Source organism: Oryx dammah, unplaced genomic scaffold (genome assembly GCF_014754425.2).
Source record: "Oryx dammah isolate SB20612 unplaced genomic scaffold, SCBI_Odam_1.1 HiC_scaffold_17, whole genome shotgun sequence".
Lineage (NCBI taxonomy): Eukaryota > Metazoa > Chordata > Mammalia > Artiodactyla > Bovidae > Oryx > Oryx dammah.
In genome coordinates, this window is record NW_024070201.1 from 74,123,187 (window position 1) to 74,143,784 (window position 20,598).

General features: G+C 42.2%; 1 protein-coding gene across 8 annotated transcripts in view; it reads right to left on the bottom strand.

The window, feature by feature from the left end:
• AMBRA1 (autophagy and beclin 1 regulator 1) overlaps positions 1-15,865 on the bottom strand; it is a 164,204-nt gene extending 148,339 nt beyond the window's left edge. For 7 of the 8 annotated variants that reach the window (XR_005724250.1, XM_040259125.1, XM_040259124.1 and 4 more), the window contains exon 1: positions 15,622-15,865. The gene's annotated coding sequence lies outside the window, so the exon portion shown is untranslated. Of the gene's footprint in view, positions 1-15,065; positions 15,446-15,621 lie in introns of those variants that run through there. The other variant, XM_040259120.1, reaches the window with a different exon arrangement.
• Positions 15,866-20,598: the final 4,733 nt, after the last annotated feature.

Here is a 20,598-nt window from a genome sequence, read left to right on the forward strand (position 1 = left end):
TACCTCAAAACTTACAGCAAACTTAAAGCCTTTACGCATATGGCAGTAAGATCCCAATATTTATCCAGCAATATTTATCATCCACTGACTGATAAAGATGAGTGGTAGAATACAACACATATTTAAAACAATACTTTTATGGAGCACTCACTGAATGTTTGCAGCATACCTGGCAGCACTAGCGAAGCATTTTTCTGCACATTCTCTCACTTACTTCTCACAGCGACACTAGGAAGATAGTATACTATCATTATCCCCATTTACAAATCACAAAACTGAGGCTTAGAAAGGTTAAATGATCTGCCCATGTGGAGGGGAGGTTCAAATTCAATCAGATGCCAAAGTAGACGCTCTAACCACTCTACTATACTGCTTCTATAGAACAAGCAATAAACCTCAGCTACAGAAAAAAAAACAACACCCTTTTCATGTCTTCACACCTATGTGACAGAGAGGTAATTCAGGAGATAGAGAGAGAAGGAATAAATCTGAATAACTCCAAGTCAGAACACAGGGCTGTAACCGTAATTCCACAAGATCCACAACTTAACCTCCCTATCTATAAAGAAGCGAACCTCACCTGTGCTAACCATTACTTGCCCCCTGGTAGGCTGTGTTAATTATTATTTGTAATATATACACAGATCATCCGTTGAAAGAGACAAGGAAAACTACAGCGTTATGATTATTACTGCCTTGATGCTAGAGCAAAACACCAGAAATTGATGTTGGTAAATTATGTGCACCAAGAATGCAGGGTTTGAGGGACTACCCTGGTGGTCCAGTGGCTGAGGCTCCACGCTCCCAGTGCCAGGGGCCAGGGTTTGATCCCTCGTCAGGGAACTAGACCCCACATGCTGCAACTGAAGAGTTTGCACACCACAACTAAAGATCTCACACCCCGCAAGGAAGACTGAAGATCCCGTGTGCTGCAATTAAGATCTGGTGCAGCCAGGATTAAAAAAAGAAAATGTAGAGTTCAGGAATAATTTAACTAGTTGTTTTACCTCTAATTTTCTTTCTTTTAAAAAAAATTTATTAAAGCAATACATACCATATGACCCAGCAATTGCACTTGGGCATTTATCCAGAGAACATACATTCGCACAAAAAAATTGTACACAAATGTTTATAGCAGCTTTATCTGTAATAGTCAAGAACTGGGGAAAAACTCAGAAGTTCTTCAGTGGGCAAGTCACTAAACGAAACTAAGGCATATCCAAACCTGGGAATACTACCCAGCAATTAAAAAGAAAGAAACTACTGATACTACACTGCACCGGAAAAAAAAAAACACAACGATCCCAAAGGCTACATTCTGAAAATTCCCTGGCTGTCCAATGGTTAGCGCCCAGTACTTTTCACTGCCTGGGCCAGGTTCAATTCCTGCCTAGAAAATAAGATCCCACAAGCCATGGAGCGGCCCCCCAGCAAAAAAAATTTAATTAAAAAAAAAAAAAGGTTACATATTATATGATTCTATTTACATGACATTCTTGAAACGGCAAAGGAAGACAGACTTGTGGGATTACAGGGCTGGGGGAGGGAGATACTGGCCACCTTCCCCAGAGGATATGTTTTCCAGATTCTCTGCACAAAAACTTTACTGCAACCTTCTCGACTGCACGGTCACCTCATGGTGACGTGGAGGTGGGAGTGACCACAAAAGGGCATTGAGACCCTGTGGGATGGAAACGTTTGGCATCTTGACTGTATCACTGGCAGCACCCTGGCTATTAGTGTACTATGGTTTTCGAAGATGCTACCATTGCCATTGGGGGAAAATGGGTACAGGGCACACGGGATCTACCTCACTATCGTTTCTTAAGACTGCCTGAAACCTAAAATTATCTGTAAACAAAGGCTAATCAGAAAAAAAGGAAAACAAAACAAAACAAAACAAAAGGTAACACACGCCTCTTGCAACAAGCAAAACAACAGTCTGTGGTCAACAGATTTTGTTTTCTGTATCAAAATGGGATCATATATACTATACGTTAACCTAAAGCCTACCTTCTTTACCTGTTACACAGGGACTCCCCTGGCAGGCCAGTGGCTGGGACTCTGTGTTTCCAATGTAGGGGGTATGGGTTCAATCCCTGATTGAGGAAATAAGATCCTACATGCCACATGGCCAACTTCTTTTTTTAATCACTATATCATAGAGAGCTGGGGGAAAAAAAGTCTTTAAGTGCCAAGCAGGATGGCAGGTATAGAATATTTTCTGATTGGGGCAAATGTTTCTAACGCTCGCCTGCTGTCGCTGAGTCAGGTGCCTTCAGCGAGAGCACAGTATAGAAGTGGCATTCTAAAGAGATCTGCAGAAATGCAAGGTCTGCAGCAGCTCTTCCAGGATCCTACCCCCTTCTCTGCCTCCTCCAAGTAACCATCCTTATGGGCCCACAGAGGAAGAAATGCTAAATGATTTCTTTTGAGCAAAAACTTGCAAGAGAGGATAATTCTCCCACATACTGAAGCCACAGCAAACAAGCTTCCCTGAAAATATATTCCCCCTTCAAGCAGAAGTGCAAAATATCTTGTTAATAACAGTGCAGACTACCACTATTAAGGGCTTCATGTTTTGCGTACTCCATCTCCAGAGCCCCTTGCTACCGCTTTGCCATTTTACAGACCAAAAGCTGGCTTGATGTGAAATTACTCGCCTGTGATCAAACAACCAGTACGTGGTGAAGATGGCATTCAAAGCTACAAGTGCTTTCCCCACTTTATCAGATGCTTTTCCATTTAGCATGTCTGGGGGCACTATATATGTGCCAGGACGTATTATAGGTGACAGTGACAGAGAGATAAAAAACCAACAAGTACAACACAGAAAAGGTCTCCAACATCAGAGTTCTCTGAAGGCAGCGGCAGTATCCTGGAACTGGAACTGCCATATTGAAACATGCCAAGTGTTATACAAAGTGCTGTGGGTTTGAAAAATCCAACCATCAGCCCCAAAGCAAGAGACACTCTCTCACATTAGCTTCCTTACAATTGTTCTTAGTTTCAGTTCCATTTGGATATTCTACCAGTCACATGTTTCTCTCTGTGATCCTTGGCAAAAGGTGAGCAGTGGCCTTCTATACAAAACACTGCCCCAGACATGCTCAGTATGAACGGAAGCTTGCCAGCTCAAATCAGCAGGAAGCTCCTTAATGCTGTAATGCTTTGAAATTTTGGCAATGGAAAGAAATGAATGTTTTTAATCAAATCATGGATGTACAGAGTTAAATATGACTTAGACATCACTTTGAATACAGAGTCTTAAAAAGGTATAAACCCACTTGCCCATTTTTATAAGACTCACAAGGGCAGCTCTCAGACAAAAAGCCCAGGTCTCTCAACTCACTGTATGGCATTCCTTTCTACTCTTTCTTCTTTATGGCCAATGAAAACAAACTTAGTGATGTTCAAGTTTTTCTTTTCATCAACGATAGATGCATTCATGAATCGTGTGCAGTTTAAAGATGAACTTTATCACAAACAGGAATGCTAGGCACCCCTGAGATATATATACACAGAGGTAAAGGAGAACCTTTACTTCTACCCCACCTACCCTTGATATGAAGAAGCTCTTCAGGCATTTGGGAGGGAGATGTTAATACACTAAAAAATTGCCATCACCCACATATGTCATCAGTATCTTAGCAATAGCTAGTACTGAGGGGATATCTATTGATACTATGAGCCAGGCACTCAAGAGTATTTACATGCTATTCCTTATCCTTACAAACACTCTCAAAAAAGGTGTTATATCGTTATATTGGTGCACACCAGGTTTAAAGAAGAAGAACCCCACAGCTGCCCAGGGGCCAGACTAGAATTTAAACTCTAGAGTCCATGCTCTTCTCCCACTCCATGCTCCCTAGGAATAGAATATCTGTCCTGTCTGTACATGTGGCTGTGACATCAAGTAGCCTCAAACGGCGACATTATTTCTTGAATGGCAATTGTGTAATTTAGCCATCTTTTCAATCTTCAGGTTGTCTTAACCAATTTTCTTTCACGATTCCTTGGTGGTCTTCCATGTTTTCTTCCTTTTTTAAGAAGCAAAATCCTTTGTCCAAATGATATCTTATGTGAAAACACTAAAATATAAAACAGATCAAACCAAATATAAAACATAAAATATAAAAATACCATATATATGTGCCAACCTGCTCCAGTATTCTTATCTCAGAAATTCCATGGACAGAGGAGCCTGGCAGGCTTCAGTCTGTGGGGTCCGTAAGAGTCAGACATGACTGAGCACACACACACACACAAATCCGTATGAGAACCAATGGAGCCGCACCACATGATTTTCTTAAGAGCCCTGAGATCCCTCATGAGGCATCACTTTTTCTTATCCTTTACAACAGAGATGTTGCCATCCACCTTATAGGTTTCTTATGACTACTAAGTGAAGGAACAAATATAAACTTCCCAGAATACGGTAAGTATTCAAAAGTTGGCTCCCCTCTCTTTTATCCTGCAGAGGTAATAGTTGTTGCCAATTCAAGAAAGCTCAATTTGATGGTATTTTCAGTAGCAGAGACATAAACAAGTAAATGCTCCCATAGCTCAACTAAAATAAATAACCTAGCAAACCTTTCATTAAAGAGACCAACGGTAATACTCCTTCCCAGCCAAGTTTCCAGTCAATGACCCATGGATCTCAGAGCACAACTGTCCTAGCAGACCTGAGATACCCTACAAGGCACCATAACGCAGACCCAAAGTGTCACACAAATGAGTTAGTGTTGTTCTAAGCACCTTAAATTTGGCACTTCCTGAGCTGAGCATATAAATTGGCAACTTAATACTGCATTTAATGAGTAATTTTATGCTTATGTTCTACAACAGAATCTAATGTTCATTTTGCCCATCTTCTGGCTCCTATTCCTCCAAGCACCACAAACCAAAAATGGGCCGATCTCATGGGCACCTTCACCCAGGCAACATTAACCTGTCCCTTCCTAAACTCGCCACTAAGAATCTATTGCCTTATCAATGAACCTATGTACAGGGCAGGAGGAGAGACACAGGCATAGAGAAGGGACTTGTGGACATGAGGGGGAGTGGGGGAGGGTGGGATGAAATGAAAGAGTTGCACTGAATTACATATGTTACGGTGTGTAAAAGTCACAATGTGTCAAACAGACAGCTAGTGGGAAGTTGCTACACAACACAGAGAGCTCAGCCCCAGTGCTCTATCTCACCCAGTGAGGCGGGATGTTGGGGGTGGGAGGGCGGCTCTAGAGGGAGGTGATATATGGGGATACTCATGGCTGGTTCACGCTGCTGACGGTCAGAAACCAACACAACATTGTAAAGCAATTATCCTCCAATTAAAAATACATTTTAAAAAAGAATCTATTATCTTAGTCTGCTACTGAAAATGTGCTCCCTTTTCTGTATGTGTAACAGGAGACTAAGTCCATTTTCACAGGAAAAAGGTTCTCAGTCCCAATCTAAGCCCAACAATTCTCAAATCATGCCAGCAACACTGCCTAATTAACCATCATACTTCTATTTCCTGGGGTTAACAGGGACCTCAGCAAGTCATCTTTGTCATTGCCCTCATTTCTTAACAAGCCCACACCGACATCATCCTAGAAAGATCTTTACAAAGTCTTTGGGAAAGATATTTCACAACCCTCCTTGGTTAACATTAAAGTATCTTGTAGTCAGGAAGTTCTTTCTAATTTGTAATCTATATCCTTTCTGTTGCAATTAAAACACATCTCCTCTTGTCTTGTCCACTATGGAAAGAGAACATCTGCTTAACACCACCTGAACAACATCCCTTCAAGAGATTATAAAATATAGGAAGCCTATTTCAAACAACTTCATGTAAATGCAACATGGCTTTAAATGGGTCACCTAGACAAAGAACATAATTAAGAGCCTTAAACTACCAGTTCCATCACTGACTTGCTCTGAAGATGATAGGAAGTTAAAACCATGCAGATGCTGTACCTCAATTATGCCATCAGTAAAATGCAAAGAATAAAACCAGTAACGGAGAACTCAGTTCCTGAAAAAGTTAAACATTCAAGAAAGAGAGTCTCAATCCCAATCTAAGCCAACAACTCACAAATCACATACTCTCTATAGAAACCACAGGTATTGGCTTTGATCCCTACATTTCAGAAAGAATCATTAACAATTACATCAGCATAGGGCTCTGCAATTCCACTCCCAGGTACATACCCAAAACAACTGAGAAAAGTACACACACATTTATGTTTACAGTAGCCCTATTCATAATATCCAAAGGTGGAACCAGTCCAAATGTCCGTTAACAGATGAATGGATCAACAAATTATGGGTGGGTGTGTGTGGGTGTGTGTGTGTGTGGGTGTGTGTGTGTACAGATTGCAGACTGCTGGATTTCAGGGGGAGAAAAAAATTTTAAAAACTGCTCAATTGGGAAGAGGATTTACTTTGGAATGATGGAAATGTTTTGAAACTAAACAGAGGTAGCGGTTGCAAAATATTATGCAAATGCCACTGAACTGTTCACTTTAAAATGGTTAATTTTGTGTTATGTGAATTTTACCTCGATAAATTATTTTAAAAGAAAAAAAAAAAAACTGCTAGGAGAACTAACGGGCACAATTACCATAAAATCCTTAGCCTTTCCCAGGAAAGTCATCATACAAAATTCTAGGTAGAATAGTAGCCAAAATGTTTAATATTACCTCAATATACCCAATTAGACTTTGAGTACAGAGTGTGTAAAAGGCAAACAAAGCAGAAACTGAAATAAAGTCTATAGTCATAATTACACAGCATCCTACATAGAAAGAAGAGTCAATAAACAGGTGAACGAATAAAGAGAAATAAAATAAATAACCAAGCATAGCAGCTAATTAGCTACGGAATGAGCTTTAAAAAACCAATAACACTGAAGTACAAAAGACCCACTAGGTAGGGAGTAAGACAGAAAGGCTAACGATAGCAGAGCTGAAAAGTACCTAAGCCTTAAACTCTGAGGCCACATATAAAGACCATGAGAATCGTTATCTCATCATTGCAAATCTCCTCATTCCCTCTCCCCTTTCTGCTTTAATACAACTTTTTTTGCAAGACACCAAGGTTAAAGCAGCCAAGGACACCAAAATGAAATGGGATGGTTCCTATGCTCCTGGACGTTCTAATGGTACTTCTTTTTGTTAAAGTCTTACTTTAAAAAAAAATTTATTCATTTATTTGACTGCATCACGCCTTAGATGTGGCATGAGGGATCTAGTTCCCTCACCAGGGATCAAACCCAGGCCCTTGGCATCGGGAGCCCGGAGTCCAACCACCAGGGAAGTCCCAAAGCCTTACTTCTTATGGGAAGACAGACATGCTAATCATCCAAGTACACCGACCATCTCCACTTCCTCCCTTTTCACTTCTTCAACGCTGTTCTTGCTATGATCATCAGTGATCTCTGTTTTGCTAAATCAAACAAAATACAGGGGGTCACTTCCTCTTTGAAACACGCTCCTCTCTCAGTTTCTGAGATTTTCTCCGAAATTCCTAGGAGCTTGGTGCTGAGAGATTTTCTAATCCTAGTCTTGGACACCTTTCGTCTGGGTAAATGCATCCATTTTCCTTGGCTGTAAATACTGCCTATATACCACGGGCATCCAGATTTATTTCCAGCACCACTTCTGAGCATTAGCTCAGTAACAGCTTACTTGATGTCTCCATTTGTATTATTTCACAGATAACCCACACTGAGCACGACTGAAATTGAGGCCTTCCCTCAATTTTCCTAATAGTTGGAATCTCTTCCTCCTCCTCTGCTTCCATCTCAGAACTAGCAATTTAATCTACCTAGATACTCACACCAGAAATCTGGGAATCACACCTGATACCTCTCTCTTCCCACATATCCAATCCATCATTAAGTCTTCCTGTTCTCATTCTAAAATGTCTACTGTATCTACCTTCCTCCATCTCCTATGCCTACAGCCTAATCCACACTATCACCATCTTTTGCCTGGACCACTACGTGTGCGCACGTGCTAAGCTGCTTCAGTCGCTTCCAACTCTTTGCAACCCCATGGACTGTACCCCGCCAGGCTCCTCTGTCCATGAGATTCTCCAGACTAGAATACTGGAGTGGACTGTCATGCCCTCCTCCAGGTTAGATCTTCCCAACCTAGAGAGCCAACCGGTGTCTCGGGTGTGTCCTGCATTGGCAGCTGGGTTCTTTGCCACTGGGAAGAACTACCACTAATTCTTTACCACTAGTGCCACATGGGAAGCCCCCGCTGCTGCTGCTGCTAAGTCGCTTCAGTCGTGTCCGACTCTGTGCGACCCCATAGACGGCAGCCCACCAGGCTCCCCTATCCCTGGGATTCTCCTGGCAAGAACACTGGAGTGGGGTGCCATTTCCTTGGGAAGCCCCTGGACCCCAACTTCCTCCTCTTCCAGATTTTCCACAGTTTCCAACTTTTTCCCTCAAAGATTTCCAAAAATTTCCACAATGTAGCCAGAATAAATTTTTAAAAATCATGTATTAGGTCACAACACTCATTCTTAAAACCTTCAAAGGCTTCCAATTACACTGAGGGGGAAATACAGCATCCATGACACAGTCCTGCCTAAGTCTCTCTCTTCTCCCTGTGCCCCCATTCTCCCTCCTGCTCACCGCATTCAAACCACACCAGGCGTCTTTCGGGCTCTCCAATGTGCCAAGGTCTTTCCCTCCCCAAGGCTTTCACCCACGCTATTCCCTTCCATCCTTCTCATGTCTGCCTAAACCTCACTTCTTCAGAAAAATCTCCCCCAAAGCTCCAATACTATTCATGCACCCCACCATAATCCTTTTTACTTTTCCATCATAAAACTCTGCACACTATATAATTATATATTTGCGTATTTTTTGTTTGCTGTCTCTCTCTCCCTCTGGATCACGCTCTCCATAAGGGCATAAACAATACGGTTTTTTTTTTCCCTCACTGTAGTCCTGGTATAGTAGCAGTAATTTAGAGACTTTGGAATTGTTTAAAGTAGTTTAGAATCAGAATAATTTAGGGATCAGGAGCAGGGGAGCCAGGCTACTTGGATTCAAATCCTGGTTCTGCCACTTACTTTCGAGCTCCATGACCTTGAGCAAACTGCCTAAGCTCTCTGTGCCACCATGTCCATATCTGTAAATGGAGAGAACCAAAGCCCCTGCGCCATCAAGCTGTCCTAAGAACGAAGAGAGTCAGTGATGCAGCACATTGAGTACAGCACCTGCTGCGAAGCGCTTCAGTGAGCGCGGGCTCTGACCACCACCACAGAGGCATTTGGGAGACACTCCCTGCATGAATGACCAGGAGAAGACTTCACTATCATCTTAACAGGCTTTTGTAAATGATACAGCAGGAATCTTATAGAGATTTGGAGATAAAGACATAAACAGTTAACGCAAAGACTGAAGAAACCCAAAGTTTGTAATGGCATAAAGGGATAAGAGTAATTTAAAAAAAACTAACTTGACTGGACGCTCAGTCTTCATAGCTAAGCAAAAACACAGTTCACTTTTCCAGAAATTTACCCAAGGAGACTTGGTAGCTTTGACTTTTCCCTAAAGCATCACCCTCTTCCACAACTTTAATCATTTTCTTCAAGATCCTTCAAGCACCAACCACAGTCCAAAATACATGGTAAAATTCATCTAACTTTACTAGATACTAGTATTAGTAGAAATATTAGATACTGATATTTTCTACCTGTTTTGCAAAGAAGTGTTTTTCTGTTCCTAAAATAGCTCTGGACTGCTTTGCTACATATATTACAAAATCCTCCAAGTTTTGCCATCTATCTTGTATCTGGAATCCTTTCAAACACTGTTGCTTTGGTGGTTTCCTCCTTTCAACAAAGGCTCATCCTCTTACTTTAAGTTATTCAGAAGGACGCTGAGGGGAAGGAGAGACAATTTATGTGCTTTGTCCCTTATTCCTAATTCTTATTCAAGCTTTCTCAAAAGACCCTAAACTTCAATCTCCGCATCACTATTATCTGTTCTGCTTTTGAGAAACATATAATCTTTAGCTTGCTGTAATGATATTGAAAACAATTTGACAGCTGGAGTATACAGTGAAATGTGCTATTCTAAATGCTTCACATATGTCAACGCAGTTAATTCTCACAACCACCGTATGATGTTCTACAGATGAGGAGACGCACAGAGAGGTTAAGTAACTTGCGCAAGTCACAGAGCTAGTAAGTACTGGCGCTGTGATTTGGACTCGGACTGCCTGCCTTCAGTCAGGACCACAATGCTATTATTCCAAGAGTTTGGCGAGACACATTTTTCCGCCTTGTTTCCATGGGTCAGCTAGACTGAAAACTCCGATTTTCTCCCCAAATCAAGGACACATGTGAATCCTCTCCAACTCGGCAAAATTTCAGATGTTTCATTATATCAATGGCATATATACCTACAGCAACGTAATTTTGGTTCATGGGAGAATATACGTTCTATCCTGGGAAGTAGAAATAAACAAACAATGAAATCATGAAATGTGAAATTTGCCTGAGTTAATTCTGCAGACATAAATATGATTCCAGTGAGTAGCTAAAAAAAATGTTTGCAAAATGCTTTTAATTTTTTGAAGGAAAAGTAATATAAAAAAATAAAAAATAAAAATAAAAAAAAAAGAAAAGTAATATATACACACTCAACAGCAGCCTACATTTTCCCTCTCCTAATTTCACAATTCTCCTAAGTCTCTCCCTTTGCGAGTGTGCCAAGTCGCTTCAGTTGTGTCCAATTCATATGTGACCCCATGGATTGTAGCCCACCAGGCTCCTCTGTCCGTGGGATTCTCCAGGTAAGAATACTGGAGTGGGTTGCCATACCCTCCTCCAGAGGATCTTCCTGACCCAGGCAGGGATAGAACCTGAGCCTCCTGTTGCTCCTGTATTACAGACAGATTCTTCACTGCTGAGTTATAAGAGAAAGCCCAAGTCTCTCCCTTTACATAAAGCTAAATACTTCAGTTTATTCCCTGCTATGAACATATGAAGGCCCGTACGCAGTTTTCAAATCCACTGAACTCAACTTTCAAAGAATAGCTTTCTCGGGGAAAAAAACTAATAAATGGAAACTATAAAAAGTAAAAATTAAATTCAGTAGTCAAGCATGCTGGATATTCATTAAGTCACGGTTATCCTTGACTAAGCCAAATCCAGTGTCATCATACGTTAAGTAAAAGACAAACATTACATACAGCAATCTACGAAGACTTCCATTGTAATGGCAACAGGAGAACTTTAATTCACTGAATCATGGTATGTTGTGACTGCAACTTTTTAGGGGACTTAGTGTCAACTCCCACAAATGCCCAGTGCATTCCTCATGCCTTCATCTCTCTCTCCCCCTCAGCCCTTGTCTGTTTCCTTTACAGCACAGCCTAAATTTCAATCTTTATCAGATACCTGGTCAATTCTGCTCCCCACTTGAATTAATTCCATCAGGTCAGGAACACTCATGTCTTACTTACTTTTGTACCCCAGCATCTAATGAGCTTTCCGTAATTATTTGTTAGATGAATAAAAGTCTGAAAAGGTAAGGCTTGAAACATACAGTTGCAATCAAGAAAGAGTTCCAAAAGGTCTGACTGGAGTATTTCATACCTCAGGACAAAAACACAGTACCACAACAACGCTCAGTGAAGAAAGGAGAAAGTTTAGGTGAAGAAGTGAAGATTATCAACCCTAAGAGCAAAGGAAGAGACAGAGAACAAGCCAGAAAAGACTACACTCATCCACAAACAAGCCAGGACTAACTGGAATAGAGGCAGTCACAGGCAACACCTAAAACTTCTCTCCCTCGCACTTCCAAGGACATGCTCCTTGACACAAACACATTAGTAAGCTTCTCCAGGGCACTTAATGTTTGTTGCTTCTATTTTCCATGACTGTTAGGCACAATGCTGCCTTCAAAGAAGCAAGCAGACCAAGAACCCAGACGACATCAAGTCATTGTTGCTGCAAGACAGCACAGACGTTAACATTGGAAGAGCACCTTATCTTTTCAAAGCAGCTTCGTGTATCTTCTTTTTATCAACAGAGGTTATTACAATAGCAGCATTATGTTTCCCATTCTTTCAATACAGACACATAAAAGCGCTCAAAGCCTTGAATTTGAGTCCTGCCTCTGCTACACATGTGCTGTGTGATCTGGGACAAATCATCTACTTCTCTGTGATCTGAGTACCCATGGGGAAAATAATATGTACCTTCAAGGACTGTTCTGAGCATTAAGTGAGATTAACACTTGCAAAGAACACGACACAGTAATGCTCAATAAAGGAAAGTAACCTTCCCTATGGCCTCCTTAAATAGTCCATACAAGATTTCTCAGCTAGTAACATGGTAAACCTAGGACTTAAACCCAGGCCACCTGATTCTTTAATCTGTTTTCTTCCAGCCACATCGCTTTGGCAGACTGCCGCATACTGCTGCTGCTGCTGCTAAGTCGCTTCAGTCGTGTCCGACTCTGTGCGACCCCATAGATGGCAGCCCATCAGGCTCCTCCATCCCTGGGATTCTCCAGGCAAGAACACTGGAGTGGGTAGCCATTTCCTTCTCCACTGCCGCATACTACTGACACATAAATATACTGACAATAACTGATCACAAAATTTTTATCTATCAGTAACTAATTTTAGCTTTGAGAAAAAGGGACCCAAAAAACCTGATCTAATTAACTTGGGGGGAGGAGGGGTTTGAAAATATAAAACATCAATTATATCCCCAAGCCGCAGCAGAGGTGGTACCACAGCACTTCCGTACAAACAAAAAAATATGACAAGAAACAGAAAGTTCTCTCTGGGTTTATGAGGAACAATTGGAGAAAGAAATGAGCATGACTATGATTAAAGGAACTTAAAAAACCTTAGTTTTTTTTTTTTTGGTAAACCAAACCACTGGGCAAAAAGATTTGCATCCCATTCCAAAATAATTTGATCAGGGCTGAGAAGTATCTTTAAAAAAGAGAACACAGTGTGCGAACAACAAACTGTTTCTTCCAAGTCTTTTAAGAGTTAGATAAATGGGAAGAGTGAGATTAAACCACCAATGTAAATTGTCAACATTCATGAAGGTCCTTGAAGACCATAAATGTTTGTTTTGGATTCAGTATTAATAAGCAGCATAAAGGAGGGTGATCAAAAGGATAAACGTTTCATAAGTAACCTAACACAACTTGAAAATATTTTGAAAATTATACAGTATAAAACTAAGCTATTATTCTGTTAATAAAAATAACCAACTGCTTTCAAGTGATATATATATATAACTAGTCTTTTTCAAGTGGTATACATAACTCCTTTCAGGATAAGTTCTAAAAGACATTCAAAGAAGTTCACATCTTTAGCAATCCCCAAGAACTTTCTTACGAAAAGAGAAGACAGAATAATTCAGCCACATTCGGAATTTGTAAATTCTGAAAAGAAAGGCCAGAAGAGAGCTTGACCTGACATTAGCAGAACACAAGATTTAACCCAGAAAGGTAAAAGTTGAGTGAACGTCTACCACAAAGCAGGGGGGAAGCTGATAAGAAGCTCTACCCCTTTCCACCACAACCAAATTCCTGGTCCTCTTCAACTCAACTTAAACCTCTGCTAATTATTTTCCACGGAAGCATAACAAAATACTCCTAACATTTCTTCCTGACACTTACAGCGAATTTCATTTCTTATTTAGCATTCATTAGGAGCCACTAACTCTAAATTCTATGCAGAACCTATCAATCTCCAGGGGAATATGTCCCTACCTTCTCGAAATTCTTTGTTGTCATTGTTCAGTAAATTGTGTCTCTTTTGCAACCCCATAGACTGTAGCCTGCCAGGCTCCTCAGTCCATGGGATTTCCCAGGGAAGAGTATGGGAGCGGTTTGCCATTTACTTCTCCAGACGTTCTTCCCGGATCAGGGATCGAACTGGGGAAGCCCTCTAAATTCTTTTCTCTGATATTAAATTCTCTTCTGTCATAGAAACTTTTTCAGAGAACACACATTAGCCTAACTTCCCAATATAGATTTTCCATAAAGACAGTCTAGTGACTCTTCATTAATCTCTTCCAGGGAGCACTCAGGATCTGGCAATTAGGAAATCATTCAAGATCAAGGGCCCTACATTTAAATCCTGCTGACCTCACTAAAATGATGATGATAATGATAATACAAAGAAAAAACAATAATCCTTCCAAAACTCATGTGAGAAGTCTAAATTTGTTAAAGTACATAGACTTGTATAGTCTCACTCCAAGGACTACAAATTTAGTCTCTTCTCCCTTAAGAAAACCCAACTCCTACTGATTCTAAATTTGTACTATGGAAATACTTATTCAACCTAGAATGACCTCTAGGTTGATTATTTTTTTCAACAAAGAAATTACACAAATTAGAATCAGGCCACTAAATCCAATGAAAATAAAACGAGGAAGAACATTTAGTCTCCAAAGTTTCCGGGCTAGGAGAGAAAAGGAAAAGATAATGGAGTTCCCATATTTAAACTTTCGATTTAAATGTCAATATTTGAATGATTTCTACACATAGCCTTTTAAACTTTAGTATATGCAGTAACTAAGTCACTAATGAAATACACAACACCGGCACAAAAGCGACTCCTTGGGTTTTATTTGGATTTTTCCTAGAAAGCAGTCTCTCAGGACAAATATCTGACTTCAAAATCTTGACCATCCTCTTCAGGACATTAGGTACTTAACACCACAGTTGAAAGACTTCCAGTGAGAAACAGGCTGAGAGGAAGGAGACAGAAAGTATCAATGCGAAAGCAAACGAGACAGCAAACAAAATTTTCTATTAAGAAACAAAAAGAAATTGTCATGACTCCTCCCGCTAAAATGATACAGACTTTCAAAGCAAAACCAGCCACAAGACTGCGTGTCCCTTTACTTCTGAAGTCTCCAGGGACGGAAGCTACCTATATTCCTCGGAAGGAGGGACTAGAGAGACGATCAAACGACAAATCACTATGTGGATAAAATGACGGGTTAAGTATGGGGCGGGGGGGCGAGGGGGACACACAGTGAACTGGTAAACAACGAAAGAATGAACTCACGGTGCATTTAAAGATCTGTGCTGGATACGGGGAAAGTCACGTCCCAGATCACCCTCAGTTTCCCTACCCCAAAAAAGGCGAGAACGTGACACCTGGCTCAGAGGAACCGAAGGACCCTGCGGCCTCAAGCCTCCACCTAGGCAAGGGTCCCTTCGAAGGCCGGACTCAGAGAGTGTCCCCCAGTACAACTGAGTCGTGACACCCGGAGCCTTTGGGGGGCGGGAGGCCAAAGCGCGCAAAGCTCTATCCGTTCCTGGAAAGCGGCTTCCCCCAAACACCGGGGGTACAGACACCCTCCCCGGACCCAACGAACCCTCCCTCCCGGGCCACTCCAGGAGGCAACCCCAGCATCCCTCCTTCCTTCCGGCTTCTCCCTCCGCTGCCCGCCGCCTCTCCGACCGCGCCCCCGAACGCCGCCGCCGTGTAGCTCCTCCTTTGCCCGAGTCTCCGCGGCCGACCGGCCCTCCCGCCCACCCACCCGCCGGCGCCAAGGTCTTCCGAACCCGGCAGCGGAAGGATGCCGGGCCGGGGCCTCCCAGGCTCCTCCTGGGCCTACCTGCGAGGCGGGCGGGGGCTCGGTTTGCAGCCCAACGGGTGGACTGAGCCGCGCACTAGAACGAGAGGCAAGAAGGAAGCGAGGGGTCCGCTCCGCCGACCGGCGGGAGAAAGCAGCCTGAGCGCGGGGGCCTCGCGAACGAGACAGCCTTCGACCCGGCGCCGCCGCCGCCGCCGCCGCTGCCGCTCGGGAGACATCAAGCGAGAAGACGGCGCAGGAGATCACCGAATAGACGAACGCCCCAGACCTCAAAGGAGGAGCGCCCAAGCAATCGTTCAGGGAACCGCAGTCGAGCGTCGAGAAGCAGCTTCGCTCCAACTCCCGGTCCGGCTCCTGTCCAAGGCATAAATAAACGAACCCAGATCATAAGCCGTGGAGTCGGAGTAGACTCGGCTTCTGCCATTTTCTGTGTCGAGTGCGGGCTAACTCGTTTAGAGAACCGGAATTTCTCTTGAGAATGTTGAAGAACAAGTCATAGTATAATAACACTTTGTTACTTAACTGTAATTCAGCGACTACCTTATGGACTCAACAGTATTTATCCCACCTGAGCCAACAGAGGCACAGAGAGAATCCAGGCTGGGGAACAAATAATCTCTATTCAAGCTCCAGTTAGCTCCCATAAGCATGGCAGAGAAAAGCTGGGAACGTTCAGGGTTGTGCAGTCTGATTTTAGGCAGGAAATATAATACACATACTGCTTTTATTTTATTGCAAAGGCCTAAAACCACAGGCGTGCTTCTTAATAATACATAATAACCAATAGTCTCTTGGGTTCTAAACTCAACCAAGTGTTATCGTCACAACTATGGCCTTTTTTTGAACTCTCTTAGTAGACAAACATGGTCAGCAAAAATATGGTAATATGTTCATCCCAAGCATAATTTAATAAATCATATAGATCTCCACAGTATGGATTACCAACCGTGAGCAATAATAGTTTATCTTACCCACAAGCTGGAATCAAGATTGCCGGGAGAAATATCAATAACCTCAGATATGCAGATGACACCACCCTTATGGCAGAAAGCAAAGAGGAACTAAAAAGCCTCTTGATGAAAGTGAAAGAGGAGAGCGAAAAAGTTGGCTTCAAGCTCAACATTCAGAAAACGAAGATCATGGCATCCGGTCCCATCACTTCATGGGAAATAGATGGGGAAACAGTGGAAACAGTGACAGACTTTATTTTGGGGGGCTCCAAAATCACTGCAGATGGTGATTGCAGCCATGAAATTCAAAGACGCTTGCTCCTTGGAAGAAAAGTTGTGATCAACCTAGATAGCATATTCAAAAGCAGAGACATTACTTTACCAACTAAGGTCTGTCTAGTCAAGGCTATGGTTTTTCCAGTAGTCATGTATGGATGTGAGAGTTGCACTGTGAAGAAGGCTGAGCGCCGAAGAATTGATGCCTTTGAACTGTGGTGTTGGAGAAGACTCTTGAGAGTCCCTTGGACGGCAAGGAGATCCAACCAGTCCATTCTGAAGGAGATCAGCCCTGGGTGTTCTTTGGAAGGAATGATGCTGAAGCTGAAACTCCAGTACTTTGGCCACCTCATGTGAAGAGCTGACTCATTGGAAAAGACTCTGCTGCTGGGAGGGATTGGGGGCAGGAGGAGAAGGGGACGACAGAGGATGAGATGGCTGGATGGCATCACTGACTTCGATGGACGTGAATCTGAGTGAACTCCGGGAGTTGGTGATAGACAGGGAGGCCTGGAACTGAACTGAAAACAAAAGAATGTGATCAACTTCCAAAACAAAAATTTTTAATTTATTCATATTCCCATGAAGTCCTTGGATATATCCTATAATCAGTTCAGTTCAGTCACTCAGTCATGTCCGACTCTTTGCGACCCCATGAATTGCAGCACGCCAGGCCTCCCTGTCCATCGTCAACTCCTGGAGTTCACTGAGTTGCGTCCATCAAGTCAGTGATGCCATCCAGCCATCTCATCCTTGGTCGTCCCCTTCTCCTCCTGCCCCCAATCCCTCCCAGCATCAAAGTCTTCTCCAATGAGTCAACTCTTTGCATGAGGTGGCCAAAGTACTGGAGTTTCAGCTTTAGCATCATTCCTTCCAAAGAAATCCCAGGGCTGATCTCCTTCAGAATGGACTGGTTGGATCTCCTTGCAGTCCAGGGACTCTCAAGAGTCTTCTCCAACACCACAGTTCAAAAGCATCAATTCTTCGGTGCTCAGCCTTCTTCACAGTGCAACTCTCACATCCATACATGACTACTGGAAAAACCATAGCCTTGACTAGATGGACCTTAGTCAGCAAAGTAATGTCTCTGCTTTTGAATATGCTATCTAGGTTGGTCATAACTCTTCCAAGGAGTAAGCGTCTTTGAATTTCATGGCTGCAATCACCATCTGCAGTGATTTTGGAGCCCCCCAAAATAAAGTCTGTCACTGTTTCCACTGTTTCCATATCTATTTCCCATGAAGTGATGGGACCGGATGCCATGATCTTCATTTTCTGAATGTTGAGCTTGAAGCCAACTCTTTCACTCTCCACTTTCACTTTCATCAAGAGGCTTTTTAGTTCTTCTTCACTTTCTGCATTAAGGGTGGTGTCATCTGCATATCTGAGGTTATTGATATTTCTCCCAGCAATCTTGATTCCAGCTTGTGTTTCTTCCAGTCCAGCGTTTCTCATGATGTACTCTGCATAGAAGTTAAATAAGCAGGGTGACAATATACAGCCTTGACGTACTCCTTTTCCTATTTGGAACCAGTCTGTTGTTCCATGTCCAGTTCTAACTGTTGCTTCCTGACCTGCATACAGATTTCTCAAGAGGCAGGTCAGGTGGTCTGGTATTCCCATCTCTTTCAGAATTTTCCACAGTTTATTGTGATCCACACAGTCAAAGGCTTTGGCATAGTCAATAAAGCAGAAATAGATGTTTTTCTGGAACTCTCTTGCTTTTTCCATGATCCAGTGGATGTTGGCAATTTGATCTCTGGTTCCTCTGCCTTTTCTAAAACCAGCTTGAACATCAGGAAGTTCACGGTTCACGTATTGCTGAAGCCTGGCTTGGAGAATTTTGAGCATTACTTTACTAGTGTGTGAGATGAGTGCAATTGTGCGGTAGTTTGAGCATTCTTTGGCATTGCCTTTCTTTGGGATTGGAATGAAAACTGACCTTTTCCAGTTCTGTGGCCACTGCTGAGTTTTCCAAATTTGCTGGCATATTGAGTGCAGCACTTTCACAGCATCATCTTTCAGGATTTGAAATAGCTCTACTGGAATTCCATCACCTCCACTAGCTTTGTTTGTAGTGATGCTTTCTAAGGCCCACTTGACTTCACATTCCAAGATGTCTGGCTCTAGATGAGTGATCACACCATCGTGATTATCTGGGTCATGAAGATCCTTTTTGTACAGTTCTTCTGTGTATTCTTGCCATCTCTTCTTAATATCTTCTGCTTCTGTTAGGTCCATACCATAATAATTTTTTCTATTTATTCTTTCGATCTCACCATGTGGCTTGAGGGATTTTAGTTCCTCAGTCTGGGATTGAACCCAAGTCATGGTGGTAAAAGTGCGGAGTCCTAACCACTAGAGGGCCAGGGAATTCCTCTACATAATGTTTGTTTAATTTAAGCAGAGGTACAATAGCATTATTGTTTTGCATTGTATCATTTCCCTATTAAAGCCTTTAATAGTTGTTAAACGATTGCACAATATTCTGTTGAGAAGATTTACTGACCATGTTCCCCATTTTGAATATGTATGTTACTTCCAAACATTTTCCCTGTAATTGCATCTCCTGCAAAGAGGCAGCTATAATCTTATTATTTATGATTAGGACCTACTACACATAAACAAAAAGAGCAAGGAAACAAGGCAGAGGTTTATTTCTCTGTCATGTAAAAGAAATCCAGAGATGCACAGCCTATAGTAAGGTGCGGCTGCTCAGCATCAGGGATCAGGCTTCTATCTTATTGCTGTGACATCTTCAATAAGTGGTTTTCATCTTAGGTCCAAGACAGCTGCTCAAGCTCTAGTTATCATGTCTACATTCCAAGCAGCAGGAAGCTCAAAGAGGAAAGGCATGTCTCCTAGCCATAAGGACATATCTTGAAAATAGCACAGAACATTTCCACTTACATTCCACTGGCCAAAATAGAGTCACATAGCCACACCTAACTAGGAATTTGTCTTTACCCTGGGAAGCCATGTACCCATGAAAAGTCAGGGACAAGAAGACCCTGGAGAAGAAAATGACAACCCACTCCAGTATTCTTGCCTGGAAAATCCTATGGACAGAGGACCCTGGTGTTACAGTCCATAGGGTCACAAAGAGTTGGACTCGACTTAGCAACTAAACAATAAGCAGTCTCTGCCAAGTTCCTGGAGCAAGTTGAGTAGCAGGCAAACTAACCTTGTTTTGCTGTTGTCTCAGGGCTGGGCTTCTACTCCTAGAATACATGCTTTAGAGAAGCTTCTTTCTTGGAGAGGCTTGTGGGGCTTAAGTATCTAAAGCTACAGCCCACACTCAAACTAGACCTATGCAATGACTTTATTTTGAAACTTTGATTTCAATGAGGAAAACTAAACAAACTAGTTTCAAGGCGATAGGAAGCTTTTGGTTTTTTGAATCTGGAGACTTATTTTGGGAAAAACACTTGAAGGCTATGCAAATATAAATCTAAACTCCACATCTGAAAATGCAGATGTTTGAGAAGCTGAGGTTAGACTGCTCTGTGAAACCAGGGAAAACGGTTTTTATTCTGCAGGCAGAGTTGCATCTTTACAGAAAAATTTCATTAGAGAAACTGCTTCAAGTGTGACAATAAACCATTACTTATTCTTATCAAGTCTATTGGGCCAGAAGAGAAGATAACAAAAGAGCCGGGGCTGAAACCCTCAAACCTACAGAAATCTTCTCACACTGGAGGGAGACCTGAAAAAAGCAGCCAGATCATCCTGGGATATATAACACAGACACCTTCAACTTGGTGTTAAAAAA